Source organism: Phyllobates terribilis, unplaced genomic scaffold, assembly GCF_046119375.1.
Source record: "Phyllobates terribilis strain yellow unplaced genomic scaffold, ASM4611937v1 Scaffold_1__5_contigs__length_1240528914, whole genome shotgun sequence".
NCBI lineage: Eukaryota > Metazoa > Chordata > Amphibia > Anura > Dendrobatidae > Phyllobates > Phyllobates terribilis.
Window position 1 is genome coordinate 396,684,980 of NW_027362761.1, and position 13,209 is coordinate 396,698,188.

General features: G+C 43.4%; 1 protein-coding gene and 1 long non-coding RNA gene across 2 annotated transcripts in view; one reads left to right on the forward strand and one right to left on the reverse strand.

The window, feature by feature from the left end:
- LOC141264492 (uncharacterized) overlaps positions 1 to 13,209 on the reverse strand; it is a 146,084-nt gene that overhangs the window by 65,666 nt on the left and 67,209 nt on the right. The window lies entirely within an intron of this gene.
- ZNF608 (zinc finger protein 608) overlaps positions 5,042 to 13,209 on the forward strand; it is a 168,673-nt gene continuing 160,505 nt past the window's right edge. Inside the window, exon 1 of the mRNA XM_073676742.1 lies at positions 5,042 to 5,168. The gene's annotated coding sequence lies outside the window, so the exon portion shown is untranslated. The remainder of the gene's footprint in view (positions 5,169 to 13,209) is intronic.

A 13,209-nucleotide genomic window follows, 5' to 3' on the forward strand; every position in this document is an offset into this window, starting at 1 on the left:
GTTCCATTTATCTTCAGCCTAGGTGACGTATTGCGATACAGGGCCGTGATTTTGGCTATAAAAGGGTCCCCTAGACCCCTACCCCAAGCTTTTTAAGAGAATCATATATGGCGTGCCAGGAGACTCTATGGAATGCTTTCTCAGCATCCAACGAGAGTATCTAATTACAAATTTTTAACTGCATCTAGCCCAGGAAATACTTTGTGCCTAGTAGCAGTGTCTGCTAGTCAGCGGATTATCTCGGCTGTTAAGCAAGCTACACCACCTGTAGTTTAGACACTTAATTTTTTCAAAGGAAATGCTTCGGGACCATGGGATACTTAGTGAAGAGCATCAGGAGGCACCCCAAGGCATTGGGGCTGGGACTGGCAGTAGGATGCCTTGCGGTGGACAGCCGAGCTCGATCCTTATTAAAGCTTTTTAACTGCAGCAGCTTTAGTGGACGCTACTGGAGCTGGAATTACCGCGGCTGCTGGCATGAGACTTGCCCTCCAATAGATCCTTGTAAATGGATTTAAAGTGTATTCATTCAAATTAGAGAGACAATTTAAATTAAAAAGCTTAGAGCTGCCTCCACCACAGGGGGGCTCGCTCGACCCACCAGCGGACAGGCACCAGTATTGGGAGAGGGGGGCTGGCCGTCAGGGTTCACCGCGGCTCTGGCACAAACCCGGCGACACGGAGGTGGCACGGGCAGGAGCGGACTGAACGTGTCGGCTTCTCACTTTTTGGATTTTAGAAGGGCATGACATGCCTATATTTGTGTCTCCCTCTCCTTTTACTCCTCCACCTCTTTTCTTTTCGCATGACTATATGTACTTGTCACTTTTCCATGTGTTAGTTGTGTCTTCTGAGCAGTTTGTCAGCTTTTGGACACCTTTGAAGGTGTTTTCTATGTGTTTCTATGTGTTTTTGTTTGCCTGCCATTGGTTTTAACGGTGTTCGAAGGTGTTCGACGAACAGTTCGACGAACAGTTCGACGAACAGTTCGGCGAACACACGGGTGTTCGACGAACCGAACCGAACTCGAACACTACGGGGGTGGCTCAACACTAGTCCCCACCTGCAGAAACACTTCTTTATTGAGTGTGTCTTGATAATTGCCAATAATTCCCATCTATTGTCTATTCCATTTGCACAACAGCATGTGAAATTGATTGTCAATCAGTGTTTCTTCCTTAGTGGACAGTTTGATTTCACAGAAGTTTGATTCACTTGGAGTTATATTATGTTGTTTAAGTGTTCCCTTTATTTTTTGGAGCAGTGTATATACAGCGATAGTCACAAACACATACAGGTATATATATATTTATATATATATATTTATATATATATGTGAGTAAACACAGGCACAGTCACACATGTACATTGTGGAGATTAGCTGAGCAGCAGTAGGTAGATGTGACCTATATAGTCAGAGACATTAACACAGAAATTCTCTCCAAACAGGACTACTTTTGTTTTTTTTATGGTCGGCGTGCAAAATATGCAAAACCTTTGCATTTAAATACAAAAAACAAATGAACTTTGCTTTCATAAGCAGTAACTAGATATCAGGTTTCCTGACTAAACAGGTGGCCTTCTACCAGTCATCCAAAAAAGAAACAAAAGACACACCAACAGTACCAAATGTAAGCTACCTGCCCTCAGAACAAGTTCCTCTAGGACAGACATCTCTCTCACAGGTCTCTCTCCTCAGATGTTCTCTCACTAAAAGTGTACACACTGCAAACCTTCAGTACTGAATCAGTCCTAACAACTAGATTGACTAAAGGGCCAGGGCAGGCAAGGAAGGGAGGGACAGACCTGCTATCCAAGCATGCCTATTATTCCATTAAAATCCAGTTCTAAAAATAGGAATTAGCAAAGACCTTTACAAACTATACTTTGCTAGTGATATCCAGCTTTCCTTAATTCACTAGACCTCATCCACCTTTTTGGTGATGAGTTGTCCACTTCCTATAGTCTAGTATGCATAATGTATGAGAAATTTTGGTGAAATATAGCAGACGTGAACCACTTGTTCTGTCACTATTTCATAGCTCATATAGATATATATAGAACATATTGTACATTCATACGCACAGGTGTAAGTGTTCACATCAGCTCACCAAATCCAGACAAGAAATTCACAATGGGTGTGGTGCAGGGAAGAAACCTTGGGCCGACTCTCATGTGAATAATGATACTTGTAGAGTGAAAATATCCTGCTCCCACAGAATTTTTTTTTCTTTTTAATAAAAACAATATTTTATTTATATTTATAGTCATAAAATAAAGGGTTAAAAATATGAAACACTTGGCCACTTACTGTGAAACGAATGACCAGAAATGCTTATTCACAATAATCTTGCAATTTTTTCCACGGACCCATAGACATGAATGGCTGAGTGCAATCTGATAATCGAATACAACTCGTGCATATTGAGATTTTTTCCTTGGATCAGGTCGGACATGTGTACAGCCCCGCAGAATAACATGGGGACAAGTGCAAAACTGACAGATAACACTCGTCAGATGTTTACAGTCGTGTGCACAAGCCCTAACAATTACGTGTCTGACATGCTGTATCAAAAAAAATGTTCACATCCCTTAGTTGGACTACATAAAAAAAGAAGTAGAAAAAAATCTATAACAATTGTAAAAGTTAAAAAAAAAATTAAAAAGTACAAAAAATAATCGGAACTAAAGACGCACGCAAGAAAACTAAAAACGTACAGCTCTCAGAATATGACCATGTTAAAACCAATAATTTTTTCCATAAAAAAATAGTTTTCAGTTTTCAACAGTAGCAAAAATAATTTGACATGTAAATTTATGTAAAGGATATTTGAAAAATGATGCTGACATAAAGTAAACATGCAAAATGTTGTTTATTAACTAGTTTATATTGCAGGGCTATCTGGTTTAATGGCGTAAGCATTCAAAGTTTGAAAATTATAAATTTTTCTATATTTTCACAACATTTCAGGTATTTTCACAAAAAAAATGCAAAACATGTCCATTCTAAAAAAAATTCAATGGTCTGGATTAATAATTTCTCCAAAATTCTAGCATAAATTGCTTTGAAAAATTGAAAATTTTTTGCAGATCCAGAGTTGAGCCAAAATTTTGAGACTTTTTGGTGTTTTCACATCAGTTCCTTCTAGCTCCAGCTGGGATAGGACGGGGGTGCAGCGGGATGCCACAACTCATTTAAATTATGATCGCCAGTCTTGATGAATTGAGACCAATGTGTCACAAAACAAAAATCTCAGAATAACTTGGATATATTTAAGCATTCAGAGTTATTATCACAAGAAGTAACCGATTTGAAAAAATGGGGCTTGGTCATTAAGCCAAAAGTGGCTCAATCCTTTAGAGGTTAAAGGATAATCTGTTAAAAGGGATTTTTATATAGAACAAACATTATAGGTTTATAGTTTTAAGAACACTTCATTGCAATGTGCAGTAAAATTCTTTTGAAAATAAAGTATACACCATCACAAAGTTTACCCTATGTTCCAATGGATGATATTGGTCCTATTTAGGATGAAATCCTCATGGAAATGTTAAGCCAAGCAAGACAGAAGTTATGTGACTATTACTCTGGCAATGAGACAATGGATGAACAACATGAGCATTGGAATAGGATTTGGATTACCTGTGAACTCCCAAATATTGTTCACATCTGTATGGATGCTAATCCAACACCTGCTCCATTGAGTTGTCTCTGAGCATTTATAACACATATAATTGACAAGCACATTGATAAGTTGTATTCTTTGCATGATCCCAATAAACCAAGATAACTGCTTTTGTAAATCATAAATAGTCCTGAACCTTAGCCCTATTTCTTCTAAGCTGACCAGTCTAGAAATGTTAATGTTTATCAATGTTAACAAACCTGTGGAGAAAATTACATTATAAAGAGTAGCCAAGCAGGTCTTTAGGGTAAAGTCCTCATTATGCTAAACTTTTAACTCACTCATTTCCTTGTTCAACAGCTCAAAATGACAAGAGGATGAGGTTTGAATAATTAAATAGCTTTGCTAGCTTAAATGCCTCTGCTTGAGTTCTCCGACACACAATCACAACAAAGCACTCTCGTCATATAATTTTTATAACCATTACCTTCTCGCAACATTGTATTTTTTATGTTATCCTGATCCATATAACTAAAAATAAAACAATGCATGTTTCCCCCCACCACAGTTCAGACTTCCAGCTAATGCATCTATCAGTGAAATGTTTCAGGTAGTTTTCTGTTGTCATTAAATCAATTGAGAGTTGCGTACATTTTTCTTGAAATGTTTTTCTTCATTCGGTAAGAAAACGTTAACGCTTCTTCCTTGCAATTAGTGCATAATGATGGTAAACACCACAATTTTAGTCCTGTGAACCAATCATCATGATGTTTAATGTATCTCTTCTTCCACTTTGCATTTGCATTCAGCTCCGAACACTAATGCAAATTAACTTTACCCACTGAGTCATTGTATTCCAGTTGATTAGAATTTTGCTGCTATGGATTCTAACATATTTTGCATTTTCTTTTATCTCCACCACAGCCTGATAATGTGTTGCAAGCTGAAAGCGCCTTTGGAACAGCAGTCTGAGTCCTAACACAGATTCTATCCTACAAGGGATAAATTAATGCAGATTTCAACAAATGCAAATGAACTATCTCTTCTATAAAGAAAATTTGAAAAATTGAAAAGAGGGTAATTTTGCTCATTTTGAGTAGGAGGTATAATGTCTTTATAAAGTCATAATTAAAAGAAAAACAATTACATGGTTCTTATCTGGACCTTGCAGCTGTACTTTTTTTTCTGAGCCTTTACAGGCTACATTCTAAGGTTATGACAAACCCATGGAAATAGCATCTTAAGAGGAGTTTTATTTCTTTTTACATGATTTGTTTGTAATAGTCAGCTCTGTTTTGTGTATATATAATTAGACAGTAAACTAAGCTTTGAAAGCAGATTTCCATTTGGTATGTGAGTCACGCAAACAGCAGTCTTTCATTCAGCAGCCAAAGACTGATCTTTTAAATGCCTCAACTCGCTAAGCATGCTTTGTAAACGCTGCGGGTTTCTAAAGGGTAGGGATAATATTGAAGCCATTGTTATTTTATGTTACTTTCCACACAGCAAACAAACAGATAAAGGCGTCTTTGCAGAACTCAGGTAACAGAACTTTGTTTTTACTACTTTTCTTTTTAACATTGGCTTGACTATTGAACCAGACCAGGATATAATGGTTAACGCCTTGTAGAATATGTGATAATATGATAGTTAAACAATAGTTAATGGCTTCTGTATGAATCACAACTCATTTATCTTATGGCAACATCAGTCAAAGCCTCTTGCTTGTATTCCCTTTCAAACGCATGTGTTCTAATTTAAAAATGGCAACAAAGGAAGGAATTGAAGGAATGTAATCATATCCTCTGAAGCCTGCCTTCCTTCCATTAGCTGAATCTGCTTTTAAAGAAAAGTTGAAATACTTCATCTATAATTTGAACATGTATTATATAAGAATTTGCATGTTTCACAAGGTTGGTTTCCACCTATTGTTCTCCAAAACTCTCTTGTCTGTCTTATTTTTAGGAACCAGTTATATAATATATAAAAAGACCATTGCAATGACCTGTTAGTGATTCTCACATCAGCCAAGGACTTTCCAGATATCTATTTTTCATCCTTTTTATTCATGGTAATAACTCTAAGGTAAAGTGCTCTGTCATGTGAATAATATAAAGTACCGTTCTGATTTCATATTTTCTCTTACAATATTTCTCTAGAGCATATTAAACCTTCATATTGTAATTAGAGATGATCGAAACGTTTTAAATTTGTATTCGCCGGCTTCGGTAAATTTTCCCAAAAAAATGTGATTTTCAGCAAATAAATTCACTATGAATCTCAATACATCAAAACCTCCAATTTTCCTGAAATTATGTGTATTTCACCTGGAAGTATCCTAGGACTGCATTAAACCATTTTTAGCTATTCCATGTAAACACCATCTCATTAATGTCCAAGTTACCTCAACCTACCTGGCTAGGTGAAAATGGATAGTAACTGGTGGTAGATAACAGGCTATTTAATAACACACTGTAGTGTCAGTATTGTTAGGCTACTTAAATTGTATAGACGATCCAAAATTTTTCTTTTTGGAGGCAGATGCCTGCCTTGCTGGTGTTTAAACACAGGTGGTGAAAACAGAAGTAGCCATGTTTTTTGCACATGGGGTGGAGCAAAAATTATACCTCTACAGTATAGATGACATGATGAACAGGGAGTAGATGTCTAGCTGAGTGTAATCCATTAGCACTGGGGGCAGCAGAATGATGTTTAGAAGACAGTCAGGCAGGCAGATACTATGGCCATTTTAACCATTGGCATCAGCCATAGGTGAATGAAAATCAGCTATTATCCATCGCTGATTCATATTGTTATATGTAAGGTTTTCCACACTTGCGGCAGATAACCTGGTCTGCTTGAGTGTGACAAAGTGACAGGCCTCACTAAATACCCTCTCTGATATTACACTGGAGGCTGGACATAACAGCAGGCCAGTTCTTGCCACTAGTCTAGTCTGCTGACCAAGAAGTACATGGGATCAGGGCTGAGGGTATTTGCCTGAGAAAGGCTACAGTCTAGGAACTGCTGAACCTGGCTGTTTAGCCGATCCTTCTCTTTTTGCTGAAAAGCGCAAGTTTATATAGCAGCTACAACATCTGATCCATGATGACAAAGATACTGTAGGTGTTGCTGCTGTTGCCCCTGCTAGTTGTAAACCTAAAGCTAGCACAGATGGGGAATGTTGAGTCTGTGAGAATTGCAGAGTTGTCTGCTGGTCATTTGGGTGATCAGCAGGCGATTGCTTGGCAAAAGCTTCAAATACTAGTTAACACAGTTGAATACATCCATTCTGACTCCCTTTTGGAAGCTGGAAAAAATTAACTAAATTTGTTTTTAGAGCAAGGGTCCAAAAGCATGCCTATCCAATAGTGGCATACCTGTTTATGCTACAAGCGATCAGATGATTGCATTTTCAAGTCCCCTAAGGGGACTAACAAAGTGAAGAGTAGTGTTGAGCCACCCCCGTAGTGTTCGAGTTCGGTTCGGTTCGTCGAACACCCATGTGTTCGCCGAACTGTTCGTCGAACTGTTCGTCGAACACCGTTAAAACCAATGGTAGGCAAACAAAAACACATAGAAACACATAGAAAACACCTTCAAAGGTGTCCAAAAGCTGACAAACTGCTCAGAAGACACAACTAACACATGGAAAAGTGACAAGTACATATAGTCATGCGAAAAGAAAAGAGGTGGAGGAGTAAAAGGAGGGGGAGACACAGATATAGGCATGTCATGCCCTTCTAAAATCCAAAAAGTGAGAAGCCGACACGTTCAGTCCGCTCCTGCCCGTGCCACCTCCGTGTCGCCGGGTTTGTGCCAGAGCCGCGGTGAACCCTGACGGCCAGCCCCCCTCCCCCAATACTGGTGCCTGTCCGCTGGTGGGTCGAGCGAGACCTCCTGTGGTGGAGGCAGCTCTAAGCTTTTTAATTTAAATTGTCTCTCTAATTTGAATGAATACACTTTAAAGCCATTTACAAGGATCTATTGGAGGGCAAGTCTCATGCCAGCAGCCGCGTAATTCCAGCTCCAGTAGCGTCCACTAAAGCTGCTGCAGTTAAAAAGCTTTTATAAGGATCGAGCTCGGCTGTCCACCGCAAGGCATCCTACTGCCAGTCCCAGCCCCTATGCCTTGGGGTGCCTCCTGATGCTCTTCACTGAGTATCCCGTGGTCCCGAAGCATTTCCTTTGAAAAAATTAAGTGTCCAAACTACAGGTGGTGTAGCTTGCTTAACAGCCGGGATAATCCGCTGACTAGCAGACACTGCTACTAGGCACAAAGTATTTCCTGGGCTAGATGCAGTTAAAAATTTGTAATTAGATACTCTCGTTGGATGCTGAGAAAGCATTCCATAGAGTCTCCTGGCAAGCCATATATGATTCTCTTAAAAAGCTTGGGGTAGGGGTCTAGGGGACCCTTTTATAGCCAAAATTACGGCCCTGTATCACAATACGTCACCTAGGCTGAAGATAAATGGAACTGTAGCACCCTGAGGGCTCGGTTGCTACAGAGGTATTGCACCTCACCCAGAGGTGTGATATCTCACTCTCAGGTAAGGATGGAGTGTGGATCAGGACCCGACACCTGCATGCATTACACCACATTGCCGTGGGGCAGGGTGACCAATATGCCTCTGAGATGGGCACGACAGTCCCTGTCCCTGGCTGGAGTGGGGGGAGGGAACACTGAGGAAGGGGAACCCTGTAGTGCAGGAGCAGGGAGGAAGCAATTCCTGGGTGCATTGAGAAGGGAGTATAAAAGGTGGGCACCATCTTAGTTCAATGCAGAGAAGTCTGAGAAGAAGTGGCAGGGAGCAGGGGCTCTGCATGAGCTCTGCTCCGGAGGCGGGCCTAGTAACAGAGGCCCAGGCCTGGAAGAGGGAGAAGGAAGGAAGAGGAGCGGAGAAGGCTCCAGGAACGAGGAATGAAGGGATCCCAGGGGTGCGGACACCCCTGCACGCCCGAATCCACCTGCGTGGAGGGGTCAGGCCAAAGGGGGAGACCGGTCCCCGAAACTAGTGGAGGCAGGAAATGACCCTCAGCTAGAAACCGGAGGCTGTGACATTTTATGTGGCACAGCCCCTCGCTACACCCGCTAGGAAGGCACCACATAGGGTCAGGGAAACTGGCGCCAAGTTTACCAAGAGGAGGCCCGAGGCAGCCGGACAGAAGGGTTGGTAAGAAAGGCCAGACAAAGGACACACAAAGGGGGTCCTGTGAAGCGCTCCAAAGTTATCTGGGAGTTGTCTGAGCCCCTCACCTGGTGAGCACAGTACGACGTGGGCAGCCGTTACCTGCAGACGTGGTCTGGATAATAAGAACTGTGAGTAAAGGCCCTGGACTGCATCACTGACTCCGTGTCGTTACTGCTGCTGCCCTGCACCATCACCCCCATCCTCCGCATACACTGCCCTGAGGCTATACTCCTCCCGTGGGGAGTTATGCTACGCTCTGCTGCACCCACAACACCAGCCTCAGCGGTCTGCCCTGCAGCGGCGGTTCACTCTGACCGCAATCCATGGGTGGCGTAGTCGGACATTTAAACATCAAGACCACATAAATAGTTCCGCCACTGGTTTGACCACCCTGTGCCACGGAACCGGGTCACCGCCACGAAGACTACAACCACCAGCATCCACCAAAAAGTGTCTTGGCAATCAAGAAGTATGTAGCTGATTCACAGTACACACGTGTGCGTGCTGATAAGGGCAAATTGAGGACTCTTTCCTACAGGCAATTACGTCAGGTTGAAAGAGCAGCGGCAAAAAAGCCTTGTCATAGCAGCAGACAAGTTTTTGAAGCTGCTTGTGCCTCCAAACGTCCCCCGAACAACAAGATGCAGGGTCCTTCAGAGGTTTGCAGCTGTGCATACGCCATCCTGTCGACCTCCTCTATCCACTTCACACAAGCAGAAACGGCTCCAGTGGGCCAAACATTACATGAAGACTGATTTAAAAACTGTTTTGTTCACGGATGAGTGCCGTGCAGCGCTCGATGGTCCAGATGGATGGAGTGGAGGATGGCTGGTTGATGGACACCCCACGCAAACACGGCTACAGCGCCAACAAGGAGGAGGTGGAGTAATGTTTTGGGCTGGAATCATGGGGAGAGAGATTGTCGGCCCCTTTAGGATCCCTGAAGGCGCTAAAGATGAACTCCATAATGTATGTGGATTTTCTCAAACAGCACTTCCTGCCATGGTTCAAGAAGAAGAACCGTGTATTTCACAGCAAGATCATTTTTCTGCATGATAATGCACCATCTCATGCTGCACATAAAACATCTGCATCTCTGGCTGATATGGGCATAAAAGGCGACAAACTTATGGTGTGACCCCCATGCTCCCCTGACCTCTACCCCATTCAGAACCTCTGGAGCATCATCAAAAGGAGTGTCTATGATGGCGGGAGGCAGTTAACATCTAAGCAACAGCTCTGGGAGGGTATTCTGTCCTCATGCAAAACAATTGAAGCAGAAACCATCCAAAACCTGACAAATGCAATGGACGAGAGAGTTCAGAAGCTCCTTTCGAACAAGGGGTCCTATGTGAAAATGTAACATCACCTAAAATAAAGTTTTGAGTTGAAAACTGTTTGATTTCAGTTTCTAATAACCTGCTAATGCTTATAATTTCAAAAATGACCATTTTTTTGGTTTTTATTAAAATGAAAAGGTTGATCGAAAAGTTTGGGGGATCTAAGAGTGTGGCAACCCAGTAGTCATGATTACTTTGAATTCTGACAATATGAGGGTCATGTTGCAGGTAGTGCAGCAAGAAGGCACTTATGTGTCTTGCGCATCTCGGAGCCCCAAAATTATTTTCCGGGCTAGATGCAGCTAAAAATTATTATTAATTTTAAATCTGGTGGAGCTTAGTATAGATGGCCTAATAGGATCAGTGCTGCACACTGCTACAAAGCCCAAATTATTTTCCAGTCAAGATACAGATAAACATGATTAGTAATTTTAAATCTGGTGGAGCTTATTATAGATGGCCTAATAGAATCAGTGCTGCACACTGCTACAAAGCCCAAATTATTTTCCAGCCAAGATACAGATAAACATGATTAGTAATTTGAAAGCTTAAAACGGTTGGTAGGGTGATTTTAACCAATCATCAAGCTTTTACTCTCCTCAGGATGACACAGGGGTAGAAAAGTCGTTTCGAATCCATGATTTGTTCATCTTTATGAACGTGAGACTGTCTACATTATCAGTGGAGAGCCGCGTGCGCTTTTCTGTCAGCACACCACCAGCAGCGCTGAACACACGTTCAGACAGAACGCTGGCTGCGGGGCATGAAAAGATCTCCAAGGCGTAAGTGGCTAGCTCCGGCCATTTATCCAGATTGGAAGCCCAAAAAGAGCAAGGGTCCAGTGACACAGTCATGGCTTCAATGTTTACTTGGAGATACTCCTGTACCATCGTCTCTAGGCGTTGACTATGTGTCAGACTTCTTGTCTCCTGTGGCCTTGCAAAGGATGGGCTAAAAAAGTGGTGAAATTATTCCGCAAAATTGATGTTACCAGCAGATACTGTGGTTCTGTTATGGTTTGAGTGCTGAACACTTGACGGTCCCACGGTTGGCAAGTTGGAACTGTGAGATTCACTACGTGCACCACTGGTGTTTTGTGGAAAAGCACATGTAAGATTCTGCAACAGTCTCTGCTGATACTCCTGCATGCGTGCATCCCTTTCTATGGCAGGAATAATTTCTGCAAATTTACTTTTGTACCGGGGATCTAACAGTGTGGCAACCCAGTAGTCAGGATTATTTCTAATTCTCACAATTCGAGGGTCATGTTGCAGGTAGTGCAGCAAGAAGGCACTCATGTGTGTTGCGCATCCAGGAGCACCAAGTCCCTGTTGTGTTGGTGGCGAGGTAACAATCATGCTTCCTTCCTCTGTCCTCTCCCCCCAACCTCGCACAACAGAAATGTGATCAAGGTCTCCCTCATCTGATGAGTCTTCCATCAGTTCGTCCTCCACTTCTTCCTGGGCTCCTGCACCTTCCTCACTAGTTTGGCTGCTACCATGCGCCCTGGTAAAACCATCTCCCCCACCCTCACATGCCTGCCGCCTTGGTGCTGCCGACTGTCTGGACCTTGCAGATGTTAGCCCTTCCGCATACAACTCCTCCTCCTCTACTTCCTCCACCTCCTCTTGTGCCACCACCTGACTCCGAATTCTGTTTAACATGTGCTCCAGCATGTAAATCACCGGAATAGTCATGCTGATAATGGCATCGTCAGCACTAAACATCTTCGTGGCCATTTCAAAACTGTGCAGAAGGGTGCATAGGTCCCTGATCTGAGACCACTCCTCCAGCGTGATTTGCCCCACCTCTGGATCTCGTTAGACCAGGCTATACGTCAGAACGTATTGCACCAGGGCTTGTCGGTGCTGCCACAGTCGCTGCAACATGTGCAGAGTTGAATTCCACCGGGTAGGCACATCGCATTTTAGCCGGTGAAGTGGCAGGCTCAACGACTTCTGTAGAGATGTAAGTCGCTGAGCTGCCGGATGCTAACGGCTGAAGTGAGCACACAGCGACCGTGCCCTCTGCAGAAGGCCATCTAGTCTGGGATAGTGGGCTAAAAATTGCTGGACAACCAGGTTCAACACGTGAGCCATACAAGGCACGTGTGTGACATTGACCCGGCGAAGGGCCGCACCCAGGTTTGCAGCATTGTCTCACACGGCCTTCCCTGGTTTCAGGTCCAGTGGAGACAATCATTCATGAAATTGGTTCTCCAGAGCTGACCACAACTCCTCAGCTGTGTGACTCACATTTCCCAGACATTTCAAAGTAAAAACCGCCTGATGACGTTGAGCCCTACTGCCAGCATAGTAAGGAGGTGTGCAGGATCCCTTCTGCGCAGTTAGAAAGCTTGTGGCATGACCAGACAGGCTTTGGGTGCAGGTGGAAGACCGAGAGGAGGTTGAGGAGGCAGAAGCAGTGGAGGAACTTTGACATAAAGAGGATTGACGCACAACTCGTGGGGACGGCAAGACTTGGACAGCAGCCCCTTGTCCTGCTGTCACCATAGTTACCCAGTGCCCAGTCAGCGACATGTAACGCCCCTGTCCATGCCTACTCGTCCAAGTGTCTGTGGTGAAATGCACCCTGTCACACACAGAGTTTCTCAAAGAAGCGGTGATGTTGTGTGCGACATGCTGGTGGAGCGCAGGCACACCTTTCTTTGAGAAGTAGTGCCAACTGGGCATCTGGTACTGGGGCACTGCGACGGACATAAGGTCTCGAAAATCCTCTGTGTCCACCCAGCGGAAAGGCAGCATTTCTGTAGCCAAGAGCTTGCAGATGGTGAAATTCAACCTCTTAGCTTTCTCATGGCTAGGAGGAAATGGTCTTTTACTTGTCCACATCTGAGGGGCCGAGGGCTGGCTATTGTGCTTAGACGGGGTTGATAAGGGTGTCCCCGGCAAACTGCCGGTCTGTGAGGAAGATGCAGGCGGACATGTTAGGTTTCCTTGATCCAAAGGTGGTGCTATCGATGTCGGACAGCGCTCAACACCAGCTGGTGTTACCACCTCCAAAGAAAATGATGACCTGCCAATCACG